The 13,294-nt window shown below is 45.0% G+C and overlaps 1 protein-coding gene across 5 annotated transcripts in view; it reads left to right on the top strand.

Annotated features, from left to right (window-relative positions):
- MPPE1 (metallophosphoesterase 1) overlaps positions 1–13,294 on the top strand; it is a 174,757-nt gene that overhangs the window by 87,560 nt on the left and 73,903 nt on the right. The window lies entirely within an intron of this gene.

The following is a 13,294-nucleotide window of genomic DNA, read 5'->3' as shown; positions in this document are numbered from 1 at the left end:
AAGGCTCCATTCAGACGTCCGTATGATTTTTACGGATCCATGGATACATGGATCGGATCCGCAAAACACATGCGGACGTCTGAATGGAGCCTTACAGGGGGGTGATCATCCCATATACACTCCCTGATCACCCCCTGTCATTGATCACCCCCCTGTAAGGCTCCATTCAGACGTCCGCATGTATTTTGCGGATCCGATCCATGGATCCGTAAAAATCATACGGACGTCTGAATGGAGCCTTACCAGGGGGGTGATCAATGACAGGGGGGTGATCACCCATATACACTCCCTGATCACCCCCTGTCATTGATCACCCCCCTGTAAGGCTCCATTCAGACATCCGCATGTGTTTTGCGGATCCGATCCATGTATCCATGGATCCGTAAAAATCATACGGACGTCTGAATGGAGCCTTACCAGGGGGGTGATCAATGACGGGGGGTGATCACCCATATACACTCCCTGATCACCCCCTGTCATTGATCACCTCCCTGTAAGGCTCCATTCAGACGTCCGCATGTGTTTTGCGGATCCGATCCATGGATCCGTAAAAATCATACGGACGTCTGAATGGAGCCTTACCAGGGGGGTGATCAATGACAGGGGGGTGATCAGGGAGTCTATATGGGTGATCACCCCCCTGTCATTGATCACCCCCCCTGTAAGGCTCCATTCAGACATTTTTTTGGCCCAAGTTAGCGGAAATATATTTATTTTTTTGTTAGTTTTTTCTTACAAAGTCTCATATTCCACTAAGGCTGCTTTCACACTAGCGTTCGGTATTCCGTTCGTGAGCTCCGTTTGAAGGAGCTCACGAGCGGACCCGAACGCAGCCGTCCACCCCTGATGCAGTCTGAATGGAGGCGGATCCGCTCAGACTGCATCAGTCTGGTGGCGTTCAGCCTCCGCTCCGCTCGCCTCCGCACGGACAGGCGGACAGCTGAACGCTGCTTGCAGCGTTCGGGTGTCCGCCTGGCCGTGCGGAGGCGTGCGGATCCGTCCAGACTTACAATGTAAGTCAATGGGGACGGATCCGTTTGAAGATGCCACAATGTGGCTCAATCTTCAAGCGGATCCGTCCCCCATTGACTTTACATTGAAAGTCTGGACGGATCCGTCCCAGGCTATTTCCACACTTAGCTTTTTTTTGCTAAAATAATGCAGACGGATCCGTACTGAACGGAGCCTCCGTCTGCATTATTATGGGCGGATCCGTTCTGAACGGATCCGCCCGAACGCTAGTGTGAAAGTAGCCTAACTTGTGTCAAAAAATAAAATCTCACATGAACTCACCATACCCCTCACGGAATCCAAATGCGTAAACATTTTTAGACATTTATATTCCAGACTTCTTCTCACGCTTTAGGGCCCCTAAAAAGCCAGGGCAGTATAAATATCCCACATGTGACCCCATTTCGGAAAGAAGACACCCCAAGGTATTCCGTGAGGGGCATATTGAGTCCATGAAAGATTGAAATTTTTGTCCTAAGTTAGCGGAAAGTGAGACTTTGTGAGAAAAAAACTAAAAAAAAATCAATTTCCGCTAACTTATGCAAAAAAAAATAAAAAATTCTATGAACTCGCCAGGCCCCTCATTGAATACCTTGGGGTGTCTTCTTTCCAAAGTGGGGTCACATGTGGGGTATTTATACTGCCCTGGCTTTTTAGGGGCCCGAAAGTGTGAGAAGAAGTCTGGGATCCAAATGTCTAAAAATGCCCTCCTAAAAGGAATTTGGGCACCTTTGCGCATCTAGGCTGCAAAAAAGTGTCACACATCTGGTATCGCCGTACTCAGGAGAAGTTGGGCAATGTGTTTTGGGGTGTGATTTTACATATACCCATGCTGGGTGAGAGAAATATCTTGGCAAAAGACAACTTTGTATAAAAAAATTGGAAAAGTTGTCTTTTGCCAAGATATTTCTCTCACCCAGCATGGGTATATGTAAAATGACACCCCAAAACACATTCCCCAACTTCTCCTGAGTACGGCGATACCAGATGTGTGACACTTTTTTGCAGCCAAGGTGGGCAAAGGGGCACATATTCCAAAGTGCACCTTTCGGATTTCGCAGGCCATTTTTTACACATTTTGATTGCAAAGTACTTCTCACACATTTGGGCCCCTAAATTGCCAGGGCAGTATAACTACCCCACAAGTGACCCCATTTTGGAAAGAAGACACCCCAAGGTATTCTGTGAGGGGCATGGCGAGTTCCTAGAATTTTTTATTTTTTGTCGCAAGTTAGTGGAATATGAGACTTTGTAAGAAAAAAATAAAATAAAAATCATCATTTTCCGCTAACTTGTGACAAAAAATAAAAAGTTCTATGAACTCACTATGCCCATCAGCGAATACCTTAGGGTGCCTACTTTCCGAAATGGGGTCATTTGTGGGGTGTTTGTACTGTCTGGGCATTGTAGAACCTCAGGAATCATGACAGGTGCTCAGAAAGTCAGAGCTGCTTCAAAAAGCGGAAATTCACATTTTTGTACCATAGTTTGTAAACGCTATAACTTTTACCCAAACCATTTTTTTTTTTTTTTGCCCAAACATTTTTTTTTTATCAAAGACATGTAGAACTATAAATTTAGCGAAAAATGTATATATGGATGTCGTTTTTTTTGCAAAATTTTACAGCTGAAAGTGAAAAATGTCATTTTGTTTTGCAAAAAAATCGTTACATTTTGATTAATAACAAAAAAAGTAAAAATGTCAGCAGCAATGAAATACCACCAAATGAAAGCTCTATTAGTGAGAAGAAAAGGAGGTAAAATTCATTTGGGTGGTAAGTTGCATGACCGAGCGATAAACGGTGAAAGTAGTGTAGTGCAGAAGTGTAAAAAGTGGCCTGGTCATGAAGGGGGTTTTAGCTAGCGGGGCTGAAGTGGTTAAGGGTGTGCACACTTATGCAACCATATTGTTTTATTTTTATATTTTTTTCTTCCCTCCACTTAAAAGATTTCAGTTTGTTTTTCAGTTGAGTTTATAGGTCACATTAAAGGTTGAAAAAGTTCTGAAATGATTTATCTTTGTCTCATTTTTTTACATCACAGAAACCTGACAGGGGTGTGTAGACTTTTTATATCCACTGTATATAAGTTAATTTTTAGCTAGTGTTCTTTTTTTTTTTTTTTTTTTTTTGTATCTGCAGTAAATTTTTATACTGCAGTGTCTGCACGAATGCACCAAGCGTGAGCACCAATAAGTACCATTTTTTATTTTTTTTACTGGTCTTTTACTGGTCACTTTTGTGCTCAGTTCTTTTATTTATTTTTTTGGTCTAAAAAGTACTTTTAGTGTTCGATAGAAATCAATTTTAGTTAGATAGTATTAGTGTAGATTTTTGCACCTACATAATATGTGTGCGTGCGTCCTGCACCTGCTGAGCGCTGATCAGAAACATCAATTTTTCTGATCGTTCTGCTCAGTTTACTGTGCAGATTTCCCCCCAAATACCGTATTTTTCGCCGTATAAGACGCACTTTTTCCCCCCCAAAAGTGGGGGGGAAATAGCAGTGCGTCTTATACGGCGAATGTAGCCGATTTTGCTTAGTTTTCAATGATACACCCGCCGCGATGCCGTGCGGCGGGTATATCAGCTGTGAGGGAGGAGGGGCTGGGGGCCGGCGTCTGCATTTATAATGACAGCGGGGCCCGTGCAGTGACTGTATTCTACTACACGGGCCCCGCTTACTGTACAATCATATCCCTAATACCGTAGTTAATTGTTGTGTGCACTGCATGTAAAAGCATAATGAGCGATGATGAGCGCTATTACTTACAATTAGAAGCGCTTGCCGTTCGGAGCAGGGAGGAGGGAGGAGGCAGGAGGCAGGCCGGGAGGACGGGCGCTGGCAGTGTGAGTCATACGTCACGCGCCTGCGCCGCCTGCTTCATGAATGAAGCAGGCGGCGTGGGCGCATGACGGATGACTCACACTGCCAGCGCCCGTCCTCCCGGCCTGCCTCCTGCCTCCTCCCTCCTCCCTGCTCCGAACGGCAAGCGCTTCTAATTGTAAGTAATAGCGCTCATCATCGCTCATTATGCTTTTACATGCAGTGCACACAACAATTAACTACGGTATTAGGGATATGATTGTACAGTAAGCGGGGCCCGTGTAGTAGAATACAGTCACTGCACGGGCCCCGCTGTCATTATAAATGCAGATGCGACCCCCACCCCCATTATAAAAGCAAATGCGACCCCCACACTTATGGAGGGGATCTGTGGATGACACATAGCATAAGATGCTATATATGTGTCATCCACAGATCCCCACCATAACTGTCATACACAGATCCTCATAACAGCGCCATCCAGAGAGGATCCCCTATAAGTGTCATCCACAGATCCCCCATAACAGTGCGTCATCCACAGATCCCCCATAACAGTGCGTCATCCACAGATCCCCATAACAGTGCATCACCCACAGACCACAATTAGTTCAAAATATTTTTTTTCTTATTTTCCTCCCCAAAAACCTAGGTGCGTCTTATACGCCGGTGCGTCTTATACGGCGAAAAATATTAAATTATTTAACAAGCCCCATCACCTGTGAAAACACTACATACACACCCCATACTAAATAAAATTTTACACATTTCACGCAAAATACCCCAATAAAATAAAAATGGTCCTGGACCCCCGCCGATCAGCTGTTTGAGAAGGCAGCAGCGCCGCGGCCTTTTCACTGTTTACCGCTGGCCCAGTGACGTCACGACTAGTATCAACTGGCCTGGGCGGGGCTAAGCGCCGTTCACTTGAACCCCCCAATTCAGGTCAGCAAAATCCATATTTAGCTGTTTGACTCTAGAGCCCTGCCATGTGCCCATACATCATTTTTTAGCACATATGGTGGCATATTTGGGGGGAAATGGGGGACAAAATGTGGGGTGCATTTTGTCCTGTTACCCCTTGTGAAAGTGAAGAATTTGGGTATAAAGCAACTTTTTCTGGAAAAAAAAACATTTTTCATTTTCACAGCCAAGAGTTTCCTAATTCTGTGAAACACCTAATGGGTCAAAATACTCACTACACACCTTTTAAAATATTCCTTGAGGGGTGTAGTTTAAGGAATGGGGTGACTTTTTTGGGGGGTTTCCACTCTAGGGTCACCTTAGGGTGTCTTCATATGCGACATAGCTCCCAATTACCATTCCAGCTAAATGTCACGGATGGTGTTGCAGAAAGCTGGAACTTATAAATAAACATCCGACTGGCTTGATCCCAAACTAAGGAGCATATGGGTGAGCCCTATAAAATCCCTAGAGCTCTCCCTGACTGCTATGCCCATGCAAAGGTCTTTATGGTAAACGATTGCATGTCCACGTACCTCATACTATGTGACACCTGAAAACCCTATAATAGTGAGGGGACACGACCACCGGCTCCCTGAACTTAATACGGACGGAGTCAGGGTTACCTAGAATCAAGCCAGCAAGGAAACACAAATAAAGGAAACAGACTTATCTGAGGAATCGGCAGAAGCAGCATCCAGCAGTGAACACAATCCAAGAAGAAGTATAAACCGCAAAGTGATGCACTATGGGAGGGAATATAAAGGGCATAATTAGTGTAAATAGGTGACAGCTGGGAGAAGGAAAGGAGATGACAAAGTGAAACCAAAACAAAGAACTTCATGCAGGTAGAGAAGAACATCTAACAGACCTTCTCACAGAAGTGGCAGTGACAGTACCCCTCCCTCTACAGGTGGACTCTGGACACTCAGAGCCCACCTTCTCAGGATGAGACCTTTGGAAAGCCCTGATAAGACGAGTGGCCTTAATGTCTGCCACTGGGACCCACATTCTCTCCTCAGGACCATAACCCTCCCAATGAACGAGGTACTGGAGAGAACCGCGGATAATGCGAGAATCCACAATCCTAGGGACCTGAAATTCAAGATTACCATCAAGAACAATCGGAGGAGGAGGCAAAGAGGAGGGTACAGTGGGTTGGACATAAGGTTTTAATAGGGACCTGTGAAAAACATTATGGATCTTCCAAGTCTGAGGAAGATCAAGACGGAAGATCAAGACGGAAGGCAACGGGATTGATGATGGACAAGATCTTGTAAGGCCCAATAAACTTAGGACCCAACTTCCAGGAGGGAACCTTCAGTTTGATATTCTTTGTAGACAACCACACCAGATCACCCACATTCAGGTCCGGACCAGGCACACGTCTCTTATCCTCCACACTCGTATATCTCTCACTCATCTTCTTCAGATTACCCTGAATCTTTTGCCAAATAAATGACAAAGACAAGGAAAATCTCTACTCATCAGGTAAACCAGAAGACCCCTCTCCAGCGAATGTCCCAAACTGCGGAGGAAACCCATATGCACCAAAATATGGTGACTTATCAAAGGACTCCTGGCGACGGTTATGTCACGGTGGACGAGCACTCAGACACACAGATAAACCAACAACCAGGCACTAGGCGAGAAGCAGGGGAAGGGTCACCTCCTAGCTAATCCCTGACCTCTCTCCCTGCACTGCTCAGCCCACGTTCAGACCTTGGTGGTAGGAATGATGTGTCCCTGTGCCTAGGGTAGAACACCCTAGATTCCCTGAGATGGTGAAAAGGGGAAATAGGAGCAGCCTGCTCGCACAGAACCTGGATGGGAGAGATGACACAAACAACTTAGACAGCAAACAACAAAAACTGAAACCACACTTATCTTTCTGAGCTGGAACAGACAACCTTCCTTCCTTACTTCCAAGGCAAGACTGATTTCTATAACCCGCTCAGAGCACTGGAAATGAGAGCCATTTAAACTAATGACCCCACCCAGTGCACCTGATGGGAGGCGGATCTAGCACGACTCCAAAACAAACACTAAACACATGCTGCTATTCTGGCCGACCTCCGCACATAGTCAGAGCAGGGCATGACAGGTTATTCAAAGCAAACTCAGCAAGGGACAAAAAAGAACACCAATCCTCCGCCACAAAACAGCGCAGATATGTCTCCAGATTCTGATTGACGCGTTCGGTCTGACCATTCGACTGCGGGTGAAAAGCAGAAGAGAACGACAACCGAACGCCCAAGTCAGAACAGAAGGCCTTCCAGAATCTGGAAACAAATTGCGTGCCCCTATCAGAGACGATGTCCGAAGGAATGCCATGCAATTTAACAATGTGATCAACAAACGCTTGCGCCAGTGTCTTAGCATTGGGTAACCCAGGAAAGGGAATGAAATGCGCCATTTTGCTAAAACGGTCCACTACTACCAGAATCACAGTCTTCCCCGAGGAACGAGGCAGGTCTGTAATGAAGTCCATGGACAGAACCCAATGGCTGTGACCTTGGCACGAGCGCAGGTCTCGCAGGCTGCCACAAAACCCTCAACCGTCTTACGAAGAGCCGGCCACCAGAATCTCCGAGCAATGAGATCCACTGTGGCTCTGCTCCCTGGGTGCCCAGCAAGGACAGTATCGTGGTGCTCTTTAAAAAGCTTGTGTCGTAAAGCGAGAGGCACAAACGACCTCCCAGGGGGACAAAGATCAGGAGCCTCTGCCTGGGCTGCCTGAACCTCTGCCTCCAAATCAGGATAAAGAGCAGAGACGACCACCCCTTCAGCCAAAATGGGACCTGGGTCTTCAAAGTTCCCCCCTCCCGGAAAACAACGTGACAAGGCATCCGCCTTCACATTTTTAACCCCAGGGCGGAACGTAACAACAAAATTAAACCTAGAAAAGAACAAAGACCATCGGGCCTGTCTCGGGTTCAGACGCTTGGCGGATTCCAAGTAGGCCAGATTCTTATGGTCTGTAAACACGGTAATAGGGTGTCTGGCTCCCTCTAACCAATGGCGCCATTCCTCAAAAGCTAATTTGATGGCCAACAACTCCCTATCTCCCACGTCGTAATTTCTCTCTGCAGAGGAGAGTTTCCTTGCGAAAAAGGCACACTGTCGCCATTTGGCAGGAGAGGGACCCTGAGATAGGTAGAGAGACATCAGGTTGTACTAAAATGGGAGCGGAAGCAAAACTCTTTGATACTAGAAAAGGCTTTAAGCGCATCTACCGACCACAAAGAAAAATCTACCCCCTTTTTAGTCATATCAGTGAGTGGCTTAACAGAGGAATAATTCAAAATGAACTTTCTGTAATAATTGGCAAAACCCAAAAACTGCATCAGCGCCTTCTGATTCTCAGGAAGCTCTGAATCGAGCACAGCGCGGACCTTCTCAGGGTCCATGCAAAAACCAGAAGCGGAGAGAAGAAAACCAAGAAATTGAATCTCCGGAACCGCAAACACACATTTTTCCAGTTTAGCGTACTATTTATTATCCCGCAGAATCAGCAAGACCTGACGTAGGTGGTCTTGATAAGTCTTGAAATCAGGAGAAAAAAATCAAAATGTCATCCAGATACACCAGTATAAATTTCCCCATTAAATGATGAAAAATGCTGTTTACTAAATGTTGGAAGACGGCCGGAGCATTCATCAAACCAAAAGGCATAACCAAATTCTCGAAATGACCCTCAGTGGTATTGAAGGCCGTCTTCCATTCGTCCCCTTACCTGACCAGGTTGTATGCCCCTCTCAAATCCAACTTAGAAAAAACCTTAGCCCCAACAATCTGGTTAAACAGGTCCGGGATCAGAAGAAGCGGATATGGGTCACGAATCGTGATACAGTTCAACTCCCTGAAATCCAGACAAGGTCTTAAAGGGCTTCTGTCACCCCACTAAAGTCATATTTTTTTTTTGGCTAGTTACATTCCTTATAGTGCGATATATGCAAATATAATGGTGTTACTTGCTTTCATTCAGCCGTTTATTATAAAAACGAAGTTTTATAATATGTAAATCGCGTGCCTCTGTTCATTCGGCGCAGGCGCTCTGAGATGAGGAGGCTAGTCTCCTCAGAACTCCCTCAGTGCGCCTGCGCCAATGACATCACCGAAAGAGAAGACGTCATCGGCACAGGCGCACCGAGGGAGTTCTGAGGAGACGAGCCTCCTCATCTCAGAGCGCCTGCGCCGAATGAACAGAGGCGCGCGATTTTTAAAATGCTGACAGGGCCGGCCGAAGGAGGAGATCGCGGCTGGCCCTGTCAATCAACACGACGAGGGGGCGTTTTTTTGCGGCGGCTCCCAGCAAGTAGACGCCCTACTTGCTGGTAGAGACCTGATTTACATATTATAAAACTTTGTTTTTATAAGAAACGGCTGAATGAAAGTAACACCATTCTATTTGCAAATATCGCACTATAAGGAATGTAACTAGCCCCAAAAAAAATGACTTTAGTGGGGTGACAGAAGCCCTTTAAGGAACCATCTTTTTTCTTAACAAAAAAAAAACCCAGCGGCAACAGGTGACTTCGAGGGTCGCATGTGTCCCTTTCTCAGGCTCTCAGAGATATAAGTACGCATAGCGACTCTTTTAGGTTGGGAGAGATTGTATAAACGTGATTTTGGCAGTTTGGCGCCTGGGATGAGATTAATAGGACAGTCGTACTCCCGGTGCAGGGGCAACTCCTGGACACCACTCTCGGAAAACACATCCGAAAATTCTGAGAGAAAAGATGGCACAGTCTTGGTAGAAACCTCTGAAAGAGACGCCGTGAAGCAATTCTCTCTGCAAAACTCACTCCAACCATTTATTTGCCTTGCTTGCCAATCAATGGTGGGGTTATGTTTAGTGAGCCAGGGTAGCCCCAACACTAGAGGAGTAGGTAATCTGCTTAAGACGAAACATGACATATCCTTAACATGAGCCCACAGTCAAATGGATATTGTGAACTATGCCTATTGACAGCTGCTCCACTATCTACAAAAATCTCACAAACAATGTTCTTGCTGTCTAGCGCCACCCTGGCAGGTAGGAGAAAACGGGAACTACAAGTAAATGGCAAACCTTCAATTTCCGCGTCAACCTTGCCAATAGTAGCAAATGGAAAGTTTTTAGAGGGTTTTTTTCTTTTTAGTTTTCTTTTATTACCCTCAGAAAACTCCATGAATCTTCTAGAGGGGCAAACATTTGCCAAATGATTTATACCCCCCACAACAGAAACAAACCCTCCTCTGAGAGCTGAATCCTCTACTATAAGAGGCAAGCAAACCCAGCTGGCCTCCTCCTCGGAGGGAATTGAGACCGACTGAGACCCCTGTGCACTGAATGAGACAGCCCCACTGTCCTTGGACTGAATATGACAGGAAGGAGTAGTCTCCTCTCTCTCTCTAAGACGCCTTTCAATACGAACAGCTAGAGACATGGCAGATTCTAACGATGCTGGTCTCTCATGAAAAGCAAATGCATCTTTAAATTTTTCCGAAAGACCATGGCAAAATTGACTTCGGTGTGCAGCATCATTCCAACCAGTATCAGCTGCCCATCTCCGAAATTCTAAACAATATATCTCTGCGGACTGTTTACCCTGGCATAAAAGACGCAGTTTAGATTCAGCCAGAGCAATACGATCCGGGTCATCATATATCTGCCCCAGAGCTACAAAAAATTCATCCACCGATTGGAGGGGCCGTGCCCTGACCGGCAGCGAAAAGGCTCAAGACTGAGCGTTATCCCTGAGCACCGAGATGATGATCCCCACCCTCTGCTCCTCATCACCAGAGGAATGGGGAAGTAGGCGAAAATGGAGTTTGCAAGCCCCTCTAAAGCAAACAAAATTCTCACTACCCCCGGAGAACGTATCCGGAAGAGAGATCTTAGGCTCGGAACAAACTCCATGAACGCCAGCAGAACTGGTCACCTGAAACTGAGACACAGTTTTACGGAGATCTGCTACCTCCAGCGGAAAGACCCTGCATGCGGTCAATCAAGGCTGAAACCGGATCCATGCTTAAGACGGTTATGGCGGTTTATAATGTCACGGATGGTGTTGCAGAAAGCTGGAACTTATAAATAAACATCCGACTAGCTTGATCCCAAACTAAGGAGCATATGGGTGAGCCCTATAAAACCCCTAGAGCTCTCCCTGACTGCTATGCCCATGAAAAGGTCTTTCTGGTAGACGATTGCATGTCCACGTACCTCATCCTATGTGACACCTGAAAACCCTATAATAGTGAGGGGACACGACCACCGACTCCGTGCACTTAATACGGACGGAGTCAGGGTCACCTAGAATCAAGCCAGCAAGGAAACACAAATAAAGGAAACAGACTTATCTGAGGAATCGGCAGAAGCGGCATCCAGCAGTGAACACAATCCAAGAAGAAGTATAAACCGAAAAGTGAGGCAGTATGGGAGGTAATATAAAGGGAGACAGTTAGTGTAAATAGGTGACATCTGGGAGAAGGAAAGTAGATGACAAAGTGAAACCAAAACAAAGAACTTCATGCAGGTGGAGAAGAACATCTAACAGACCTTCTCACAGAAGTAGCGGTGACACTAAATCCTCTCTCATAACTGCCATATGGTGCTCCTTCCACTCTAAAGCCTGCCGTGTGGCTATACATCATTTGCTGAGCACATATGGGGTGTTGGCATATTCGGGGGGAAATGGGGAAAAAAAATGAGGGGTGCATTTTGTCCTGTTACCCCTTGTGAAAGTGAAAAATTTGGGCCTAAATTCTATTTTTCTGGAATTTTTTTTTTTACATTTTTCATTTTCACAGCCAATTCCATGAATCACCTTTTTAAAGGACAAAGTTCTCGCTACACATCTTGAAATGTTCCTTGAGGGGTGTATTTTCCAGAATGGGGTCACTTTTGGGGGGTTTCCACTCTTGGGGTACCACAGGGTGTCTTCATATGCGACATAGTTCCCAAAAGCCAATCCTGTAAAATCTGTCGTCCTAAAGCCTTATGGCGCTACTTCCCTTTTGAACCGTGCCACGCGCCCATACCTAAATTTTTTTAGCAGATATGGGGTATTGGCGTATTCGGAAGGAAATGGGGAACAAAATGTGGGGTACGTTTTGTCCTGTTTTCCCTTGTGAATGTGTAATATGTGGGTGTAAAGCAACTTTTTATGGAATAAATTGTAATATTTCATTTTCACAGCCAACCGTTTCCTAATTCTGTGAAACACCTGATGGGTCAAAGTGCTCACTACACACCTTAAAATATTCCTTGAGGGGTATTATTTCCAGAATGGGGTCACTTTTTGGGGGTTTCCACTCTAGGGGTACCTCAGGGTGTGTTCAATTGCAAGATGGCGCCTGTCAATTATTCCTGAGAAATCTGCCTTCCAGAAGACATTTGGTGCTCCTTTCCTTCTGACCCGTTTGGTACACCCATATAGCAGTCTACAAGCACATATGGGGTATTGCTGTAATCAGGAGAAAATGGGTAATAAATAAGGGGGTGCATTTTCTCCAGTTCCCCCTTGTGAAGGTGAAAAACTTGGGCCTAAAGTCAATTTTTCTGAAAAAAATAAAAAAAATTCATTTTCACAGCCAATTCCATGAATCACCTTTTGAGGACAAAGTTCTCACTACACATCTTGAAATGTTCCTTGAGGGTCATGGTTTCCAAAATTGGGTCACTTTTGGGGGGTTTCCACTGTAGGGTCTTCATATGCGACATAGCTCCCAATTACCATTCCAGCTAAATCCGCTCTCCAAAAGCCATATGGTGCTCCTTCCACTCTGAAGCCTGCCTTTCATTCCCGTTTTCATTAAATTCTCGTGGGGCACGTAAAGGGTTAACAAAGTTTGTAAAATCAGTTTTGAATAGCTTGAGGGGTGTAGTTTCTAAAATGGGGTGGTTTCTAATATGTAAGCCCCAGAAAGTGACTTCATAACTGAACTGGTCATGAAAAAATTGGGGTTTGGAAATGTTCTTAAAAATTTTAAGATTTGCTTCTAAACTTCTAAGCCTTCTAACGTGCCTAAAAAATAAAATTTAATTTTCAACATGATCCAAACATGAAGTAGACATATGGGGAATGTAAAGTAATAACTATTTTTGGAGGTAATACTATCTATTATAAAAGTAGAGAAATTTAAATTTGCTAATTTTTCAATTTTTTTATAAATAAAAATTACATTTTTTGACTCCATTTTACCATTGTTTTGAAGTACAATATGTGACGAGAAAACTATTTCAGAATAGCCTGGATATGTAAAAGTGTTTTAAAGTTATTACCACATAAAGTGACACATGTCAGATTTGCTAAAAATGGCCTGGTGGCAGGGACCTGAAGGGGTTAATGGGGCTGGGTCCGGTGAATTCCGGCAGGCTGTTCTCTTTTGGAATTCACATCGCTGGTGTGAAATCAGCCTAATGCCTCTTTCACACGATCGTATGGCTTTTTCAGTGTTTTGCAGTCCGTTTTTCACGGATCCGTTGTTTTTGTTTTTTTTGTTTCCTTTT

This window comes from Bufo gargarizans, chromosome 5 (genome assembly GCF_014858855.1).
Source record: "Bufo gargarizans isolate SCDJY-AF-19 chromosome 5, ASM1485885v1, whole genome shotgun sequence".
Classification (NCBI taxonomy): domain Eukaryota; kingdom Metazoa; phylum Chordata; class Amphibia; order Anura; family Bufonidae; genus Bufo; species Bufo gargarizans.
The sequence above is the reverse complement of the archived record's forward strand: the minus strand, read 5'-3'. Positions and strand labels throughout refer to the sequence as shown.